The 8,260-nt window shown below is 42.1% G+C and overlaps 1 protein-coding gene across 2 annotated transcripts in view; it reads left to right on the top strand.

The window, feature by feature from the left end:
• The first annotated feature begins 1,989 nt into the window (after positions 1-1,989).
• The window catches only part of FAM110B (family with sequence similarity 110 member B), an 84,206-nt gene continuing 77,935 nt past the window's right edge, over positions 1,990-8,260 (top strand). The window contains exon 1 of one of the 2 annotated variants that reach the window (XM_060775355.2): positions 1,990-2,384. The gene's annotated coding sequence lies outside the window, so the exon portion shown is untranslated. Of the gene's footprint in view, positions 2,385-2,708; positions 3,264-8,260 lie in introns of those variants that run through there. The other variant, XM_060775357.2, reaches the window with a different exon arrangement.

Below are 8,260 nucleotides of genomic sequence, written 5' to 3'. Positions count from 1 at the left end.
AGGACTTTGATTATGTTTTCTTGCCTTGATGAAGGGAGTTGGACTGGATGGCCTTAAGTATTTTCTGTTGTTCATGAGGGTTCTGTGAGGGATGGTTGCCCCGATTCTGTCATTCGTGGGGTTCAGAATGCTCTTTGATTGTAAGTGAACTGTGAATCCCAGTGACTACAAGGTCTATTTCCCCCAAACTCCATCTGTGTTGATATTTGGCCATATGGAGTATTCATGCCAAGTTTGGTCCAGATCCATCATTGTTTGAGTCCACAGTGCTCTCTGGATGTAGGTGAACTACAACTCTCAAGGTCAATGCCTACCAAACCCTTCCAGTATTTTCTGTTGGTCATGGGAGTTGTGTGTGCCAAGCTTGGTTCAATTCCATTGTTGATGGCGTTCAGAATGCACTTTGGTTGTAGGTGAACTATAAATCCCAGCAACTACAACTCCCAAATGACAAAATCATAATTTTTGAGTGATAGTCACTCCTTGTGTTGTGAGATGTTTTGTTGCCAAATTTGGTATGATTTTGTTCATTGGTTCTTTTGTTTTTAAGGTACTCATTATGCACAGAGCATTTTTAATATATAAATTATTATTATTATTATTATTATTATTATTATTATTATTAGCATAGCACAGGAGGCAAGGTGGAACTGTCCCCTAGCCCCCCTCTCTTCACTTTCAGAGCCAATCCAGACCAGGGAAGCTGATGAGGAAACACAACATACAAACAATCTACAAATCCACCAAGAAAATCCAACAAATGCTATGTTCAGCAAAGGACAAGAGGGATCCTCTCATCTCTGCAGGAGTCTACCGTATTCCATGCAGCTGTGGACAAGTCTACATAGGGACCACCAAACGCAGCTTTGCCCAAACACGAATCAAGGAACATGAAAGGCACTGCAGACTACTTCAACCAGAGAAGTCAGCCATAGCAGAGCACCTGATGAACCAGCCTGGACACAGCATATTATTTGAGAACACAGAAATGCTGGACCACACCAACAACCACCATGTCAGACTACACAGAGAAGCCATTGAAATACACAAGCATGCGGACAACTTCAACAGAAAGGAGGAAACCATGAAAATGAACAAAATCTGGCTACCAGTATTTAAAAAACTCTAAAATTACAACAGCAAAACAGCAGAGAGGAAACAACCAGGCACATCTTAACACCTCTCAACAAAAGATTTTCCCAGGCTCAGCCAGGCCTTCAAATGCTAATGAAGGTGGTCAGTTGAAACATTCACACCTAGCTCCAGCAGAGAAGAGCTCTTTGCCCCACCCCAGCCATTCCACAGATATATAAACCGATTGTCCTAATCCCAACAGACCTCACTACCTCTGAGGATGCTTGCCATAGATGCAGGCGAAACGTCAGAAGAAATGCCTCTAGAACATGGCCCTATAGCCCGAAAAAACCCACAAGAACCTAGTGATTCCAGCCATGAAAGCCTTCGACAATACACAGACCATTTTTATTTTCTTTTATATTTTATTTTAATTTATGTTATTTATATTTATAATTATATATTTATTTTATTTTTATATTTATATTATTTATTTTATTGATCACTTTTTTTCCCTACTTGTAACAATTTATCCCACTTTGAATTTTCCCCCCTTGAAAAACCTATCTTTTATCTTTATATTCTTTTAGTTGTTGAAACCATGATACATTTTTCTATTTTACATGTATTTCCTGGCATTGGGAAGGTTGAGAAACACTGTTCTAACTTAATGCTGCTCTACTAAACCGCCTGCATTGGCTAGCTGTGCTCTGTGTTGTGGTTTCCTCCTCCTCCTCTCTTGCACATCTCTCTCTCTTTCTCTGGGTGCCGATTCCGACCATTACCTTCCAAGGTGGGGGGGGGGGGGGCTCTCCAGAGCTCCGTTACATGGAGGAGGCCTATTGTGCGCGAGACACAGAGGCAGGAGCAGCAGCAGCAGCATCCCCGCCCCGCCCCTTCCCCATTTCGGAGTGGACCAAACCATCTCGGGAGAAAGCAGGGGAAGCGAGAGGCAAGGCGGCCAGGCAGAAAGACAACCCAGCCGGGCCGCCACTCAGAGCCCAAGCCCTTGCGCCCAGCTCCCAAGGGCTCTCCAGGGGCCGGGGCTGGGGGCTCAGCTTCCGTGGGAGGAAGAAAAGGGCTGCGCCGTCTTCGTAGTGGACACCCCCCCCCCTCTCTCTCCGCCTTGGCCAAGCCGTGGGAAGGAGGCGGCGGGCGGAGGAGCTGGGGAAAGAGTTTCATTCAATGCGCGCAGGGAGGCTGGCGCGCTGGCGGCCGGGAGGGCTTGGCCCCCGACTCTCTTCTGAAGCTCGGCTCCCCTGGAGGAGCCTTCGCCTCCGCCTCCATCCTGGCCTTGAGGAGCTCCCCAGGTGAGGCAGAGGGCGGCGGAGGGCACGGGGAGAGCTCCGAGGGTCCCTTCCCTCGCCCACCCCCTCCAAGCACAGCACGCCTCTTGGTCGCCCAGGTCGGGGCTGGCAAAAGGCAAAGGGGAGGGTGGCCATTCCGCAGGCGCCGGCTCCCAGCACCTGGACTGGGCTGTGCAGCCCCCTCCCCAGTGTCAAAGAGGAGAGAGGGGCTTGTGTTTGAGACCCTTACAGAAAACGGGGAGGCGCTTGGGAAGCAGAGGAGGAAGCAGCCATCCCTGGGCTCACGAGGAAAGCGGAAGAATCGGGGTTGTATTGGGAGAGAGGCGAGGAAGAGGAGGAGGAGAGCTTGGCTTCCTGCTCCCCACCCCCTCCAGCTATTGGCATGTGTGGTGGTGGTCAGTGGTTTCTTCCTCCTCCTGTAGAGATAGAAGTCACTCTTAGGGAAAGCAGGAGGAGGCTTAGATACCTGAGACCACAGTCCCTTGGGTTGGTTGTGTTCCTGCTGCTTGGAAGAAGGTTCCTCTTCAACCTGGGCATCATCATCATCTTTCTATAGATGGGAGTCAGTAGTTTCTTCCTCCTCTTGTAGAAGTAGAAGTCACTCTTAGGGAAAGCAGGAGGAGGCTTAGACACCTGAGACCACAATCCTACCCACAGGCCAGCACTCTGAGCATATCTTCTCACGTTTGATGTTGGTGTGTTTTGAGACCACAGTTCCTTGGGTTTGTTGATTTCCTGCTGCTTGGAAGAGGGTTCCTCTCCAACCTGAGCATCATCATCGTATGGATGGGAGCCTGTCTACTTTCCTGCTGCCCTTGGAAGGAAGGCAGACCCACCAACAGGCCAGCACTCACTGAGCATATCATCTCACATTTGATATTGGTGTGTTGTGAAGGATTTGTTATTATTATTATTATTATTATTATTCTGCTTTGGGATGTTCATCTGTCACCATCTTCAGTGAAGTTTACTTTTGGATAAGGAGGAGCTTCTGTTCTTGTGAAGTGCTGCCCTGGGCTTTCTTCCTAAGTGTTGTGAGGAAGGTGTTAATTTGGCTTTGCGTACCAGCTCCATGTGATGTAGTCCTACTCTCACCTGTGTGTATTTGCAATTAAATTGCAAGGTAGAGTGTACGCTTGCAATTTGTGTGATTCTAGCTTCATAGAGGGTGCTATGATTTTCAGCTTTAATTTTTTAAAAAATTAATACTACTGTGTTTAACTCTGTTTTAATGTTTGCATGTTTGCATATTTTAAATTATGTGGTCATACTTTTAATTGTAAGCCAATTTGATTCTCTTTTGGGAGAGATAAAGTGGAAACATATTTTTTTTGTGTCCAGAGTGACTTGAGAAACTGCAAGTCGCATCTAGTGTGAGAGAATTGGCCATCTGCAAGGATGTCTCAATGTGTTACCAGCCTGTGGGAGGCTTCTCTCATGTCCCCACATGGGAAGCTGGAGCTGACAGATGGGAACTCACCCTGCTCCCCCAATTCGAACCACCGACCTTTCAGTCAGTAGTCCTGCCAGCAAAAGGTTTTAACCCATCACACCACCAAAGGCTTCTAACATAATAATTATAATAATGTACACCTCTACTTTTTTCCTTTTAAAAGGTGGGTGTTTTTTTTAATGTCAGCAGCAGCTTGAGAAACTGCAACTTGCTTCTGGTGTGAGAGAATTGGCCATCTGCAAGGACATTGCCCAGAGGATGCCCTGATCTTTGGTGTTTTACCAACCTTGTGGGAGGCTTCTCTCATGTCCCCTCATGGAGAGCTGGAGGTGACAGAGGGAGCTCAACCTGCTCTCTCAGGATTCGAACTGCTAATCTGTTGGTCAGCTGTCCTGCTGACACAAGGATTTGGCCTATTGGGTAGCCCTTGTATCTATTCTGAAATTGCCAAGTGATGTTTTGTTTAACACATTGCATTTGTTTACACATGAATAGGACTGTGTTGTCAAAATACAGCCACGTTTTATAGGCAACATTTATGAAATTGGAATGACTGGTTACATCACATCTTTATACAGTTACTATAAAGTCAGTATAGTGTTACAGTATTTGATAGTATTATAGAATTGTCGTGTTGGCATGGATCTAGAAGAGGATGTAAGACTCAGCTCCTGACAGAGGACATCTTTCAGCCAAAATCCTCTCAATAGGTGTCTGTCCCAATTCTTAATCCTTTTAACTTTATTTTCTTCCTTTGCATTGATGTTATGCCAGCATCGCAGCATCTCTACCATCACATCACAGAGCCAGTACTGTACTGTGTCTGAGTATAAACGGTGGACTGAGAAGTTCCTTCTTTGAATCTCAGCTTTTTTTGAAGCTCAGGAAAAATATGTTCAACTGTTATGTAGGGATAAAAGTAATCACTGATTTCAGAGGGAGTTCTTTCCCTCACAATGGATGGTTGAATGAGCAAACTAGGTGAAAGCTAGATGACAGTGTTTCCAGGTGAGTTCACAGCTGGATTGAGAACTATACTCAGGAGAGTGCAATATTCCTCTTCAGACTCGGGAGGGTCTTTGAATGGGATACTACAGAACTTTGACCTGGTATTCTTGAACAGTTTTTATTTATAACTAAGTTTGGGCTGTGTGGGACCCGTGACCTACCAAATGTTGACCCAGGGCCCTTCACCCAGAATATCAAGGTGCAAAATCCCACTATATCTTCTTTGAACTGGGATATCTGAATCCGCACTGCCATATATCCCAGTTCATAGCAGAAAATGTGGGATTTTATTCAGCTGTGCCTCAGTCTTCTAAAGCAGTGAGTTTCAAAGTGTCCTGAACACTCATGGTTTATTGGAGACTGATAAATGGCTCCTTGGTGAGAAGAGAAACAATAGCAGACAAACTGCTTTGAAGGACAGCTTATCTTCTGTGACTGGACTTACTTTGAATAACAGATTTGAAGAGAGACAATTATGTTGGCACATAGATATTGTCATTGCCTCCATGAATTAAATCTATGACTTAACCTATGTAACATACCTGCAATATGCTAGTATTCTGGGAGAGATGTACATGGTTTCCTTGGAATATTTATTTATTTCGTGTCAAAAGCATTGCATAAATAAGTATAAAACTGATAAAATAGAGGGAGCACAAGCGGCTAAATAATTTTAGACCAAAAACGGGCAACAGCAACCGCATTGTCTGTAGCTTTAAGCAATTCTTCCTCGGTGCATGAGGCAGAGCATTGTGGGGAAGCACACAAATGTGGAGTTGTTTGTTCTGCTCCACAGTCGCACAAGGGGGAGGATTTCTTCTAGGTAGTGTCATTTTACCTTGGAAAATAAAATAATGTGAAAACTTTATGAACCTTTATGTTACTTGGAAACCGCCCTGAGTCCCCTCGGGGAGATAGAGCAGCATATAAAGTTGTTGTTGTTGTTGTTATTATTACAAAACAGAAATTGAGCAAGCCATTGGAATTATCGGCATAGTAAAGCATTTTCATAGCCCTCCTTGAGGGAAACTGTAATCCTTGAATCCTTCACCTTTCCAAGAAACTTGTGACACTGGAATTTAAAAATGCTTTGGTTATTTTTCAAACTTTTTTCATGGCACCCAGAAATAATCACAGGACAGAAAAAGGAAAACCTAACCTTAAGCATTTTACTTTCAAAGATGTCATTAATTACTAACATATCAGGGATACTGTTGCATCCCTGCACTATCAGCTCATGTTACTTATTCTTAACTAACAAAGATTTATTCTGAGACTCTGTATTTCACTGAAGAAATATATAGCATGCCGCATATATAATAATTGTACCCTGCTGTTCTACTCAATAAAGTGGCTACAAAACCTTTTCGTTAAAAAAAAACATAAAGCAAAGATCATAAAATGTAGAAGCTACCATAATACTAGGCCAGAAAAATTACATATTTATGACTTGATTTAGGAACTGACTTGAGTGCTTTCACTCTATTATGAATAAATAAAGACAAGGTTCCTTCCTCTAGGCCAAGCTCCTAGCCTGTCCCAAATCTGGTACACATCTGTCACAACATTATGTGAAATTAGGCTTCTATGAGAGCTGACTTCTTAAAAAGCTTGGAAAGTACTCAGATTTCAAAGGAAGATTATTGTTTTTTTTCTGTAGAAGAAAATTTAAAGTAGTCTCTCAAATGTAGGTAGAAATCACATTACTTTTATGCATTTTCTAACTTATTAAACTGCACATTTTTGCCAGTTAATTGATTAATGTTTGACAACAGAGAAATATATGCCATAATCCAATAATCTCATTGCAGTGATGGAAACCACAATTTGTGTATTTTCTGATAGAAAGTTCATGAAGTAAGAGCTCTTGCCTATGAGTTATATCCATTATAATTTTGGAAAATGGAAATCTCCATAAGCATTTGGGAAAACCAGAAATCTCCAGAGACTTCTGGAAGTGTGATCCTTTTGGGGATTAATTGGCATTCATACTATTTGGAATAATCATAACCCTTTGAAAGTACAATCTTCTTGAGAAGAGTTAAAACCTCACTTGAGTCAACCTGCTCCTTAGTGGTAAATATCTACTAGTATTGATGCAAAGCAATTTAGGCTTCTCAGCTGTTAGACTGATATACTTACATATCTATTTGAACTGTTAGGAACAAAGATATGCCAATGCCCCCCCCCCCAAAAAAAACCAGCAGAGTTTCAGAAGTGTTCTTTTCAGTTGCCCAAAACATCTACTCTCCCATAAAATATATTGCTTTTAAATCTTGCTCTCAAGAGACCAAAATAAGTACTCTTCCTTAAAGGTAACATGTCTGGTTAACATACAAACTTCATGTATTCATCATACAGGTACATTACTTATCAATCCAGTTACAGATAGGATTTGAAGTAGCTTCTCTGTGCAGATAACACATGGCATCTTTCTTATAATCAGTCCAAAGTCTAAAGCATCTCTCTGGTTTGAAAGTCTCTATCTCTCTAAAGCATTCTGTTTCGACTGACTTCTGAAATGAACTCTGAGATCTGAATAGTCCTAGATCTGATAATATGGTCTGCAGCCCCTCCCACATCAAGAGTTAAGGAAAACTGCATACCAACACACGCACACACCACAGTAAGCAATCTGAATTCTATACAAACAACTTGTATAGGAGAATTGCAGAAGGTTGCCATTTCCAACATATAGTAAAGTTTCATAACATACAATGTAATCTTTAAAGGATATAAGATTAAATTATACATGATATTGACTCAGAACAATATTAAAGAAAAATCAAACTGCTTGATTGCTAAAAAACCATGCAGAGTAATCCCAGCAGACCAGTAATCATGTTTTTTCTTCTTCAATATTTTAAAAATATGTACTAGTTGTTATAATGGCTGAAATTTTCACAAATACTTTGATGCATAATTGAGTGTGCTAAAGAACATTGGCCACCTTGAAGAATAAGGCATTTCAAACTCTAGAAATAGATTGAAGACTTCTTGGAAGTTGTCACCCACATTTCTCTGTTTAAGATTAGAAAAAGGTTTGGGGAGAAATATAAATGGGGACCTCTGGAGAAGGTCCAGTAAGCAAGGAAATGAAGCTGATCTATTGTAGAGGAATCCTCATTAGTAACCTGATAGGCTCATGAGGTATATAAAAAGGGGAGAAGTGTATTCAAGATCTTGTTCTAAATATGTTCATGGGAAAGTTTGTTCTGTATGGCCCCCAGGCCCAAAGATGACCATAACTAAAGAGCTTTGTTGGTCAGATGTAGAATAGATGGGAGGGTATATCATCTATCCTTATGCCTTTAAATGAAAGCATTTGCTTGGGTGACATGCAATCACTGTTGTTTGGGTGTTCCTTGTTTTCTCATAATATTTGAAGTCTCCCAGGTTTGAGATCATTTCCCCAGGA

The sequence above is a fragment of the Anolis sagrei genome, chromosome 4, assembly GCF_037176765.1.
Source record: "Anolis sagrei isolate rAnoSag1 chromosome 4, rAnoSag1.mat, whole genome shotgun sequence".
Taxonomy (NCBI): Eukaryota; Metazoa; Chordata; class Lepidosauria; order Squamata; family Dactyloidae; genus Anolis; species Anolis sagrei.
Note: the sequence above shows the minus strand (reverse complement) of the source record. Positions and strands in the feature narration are given on the sequence as shown.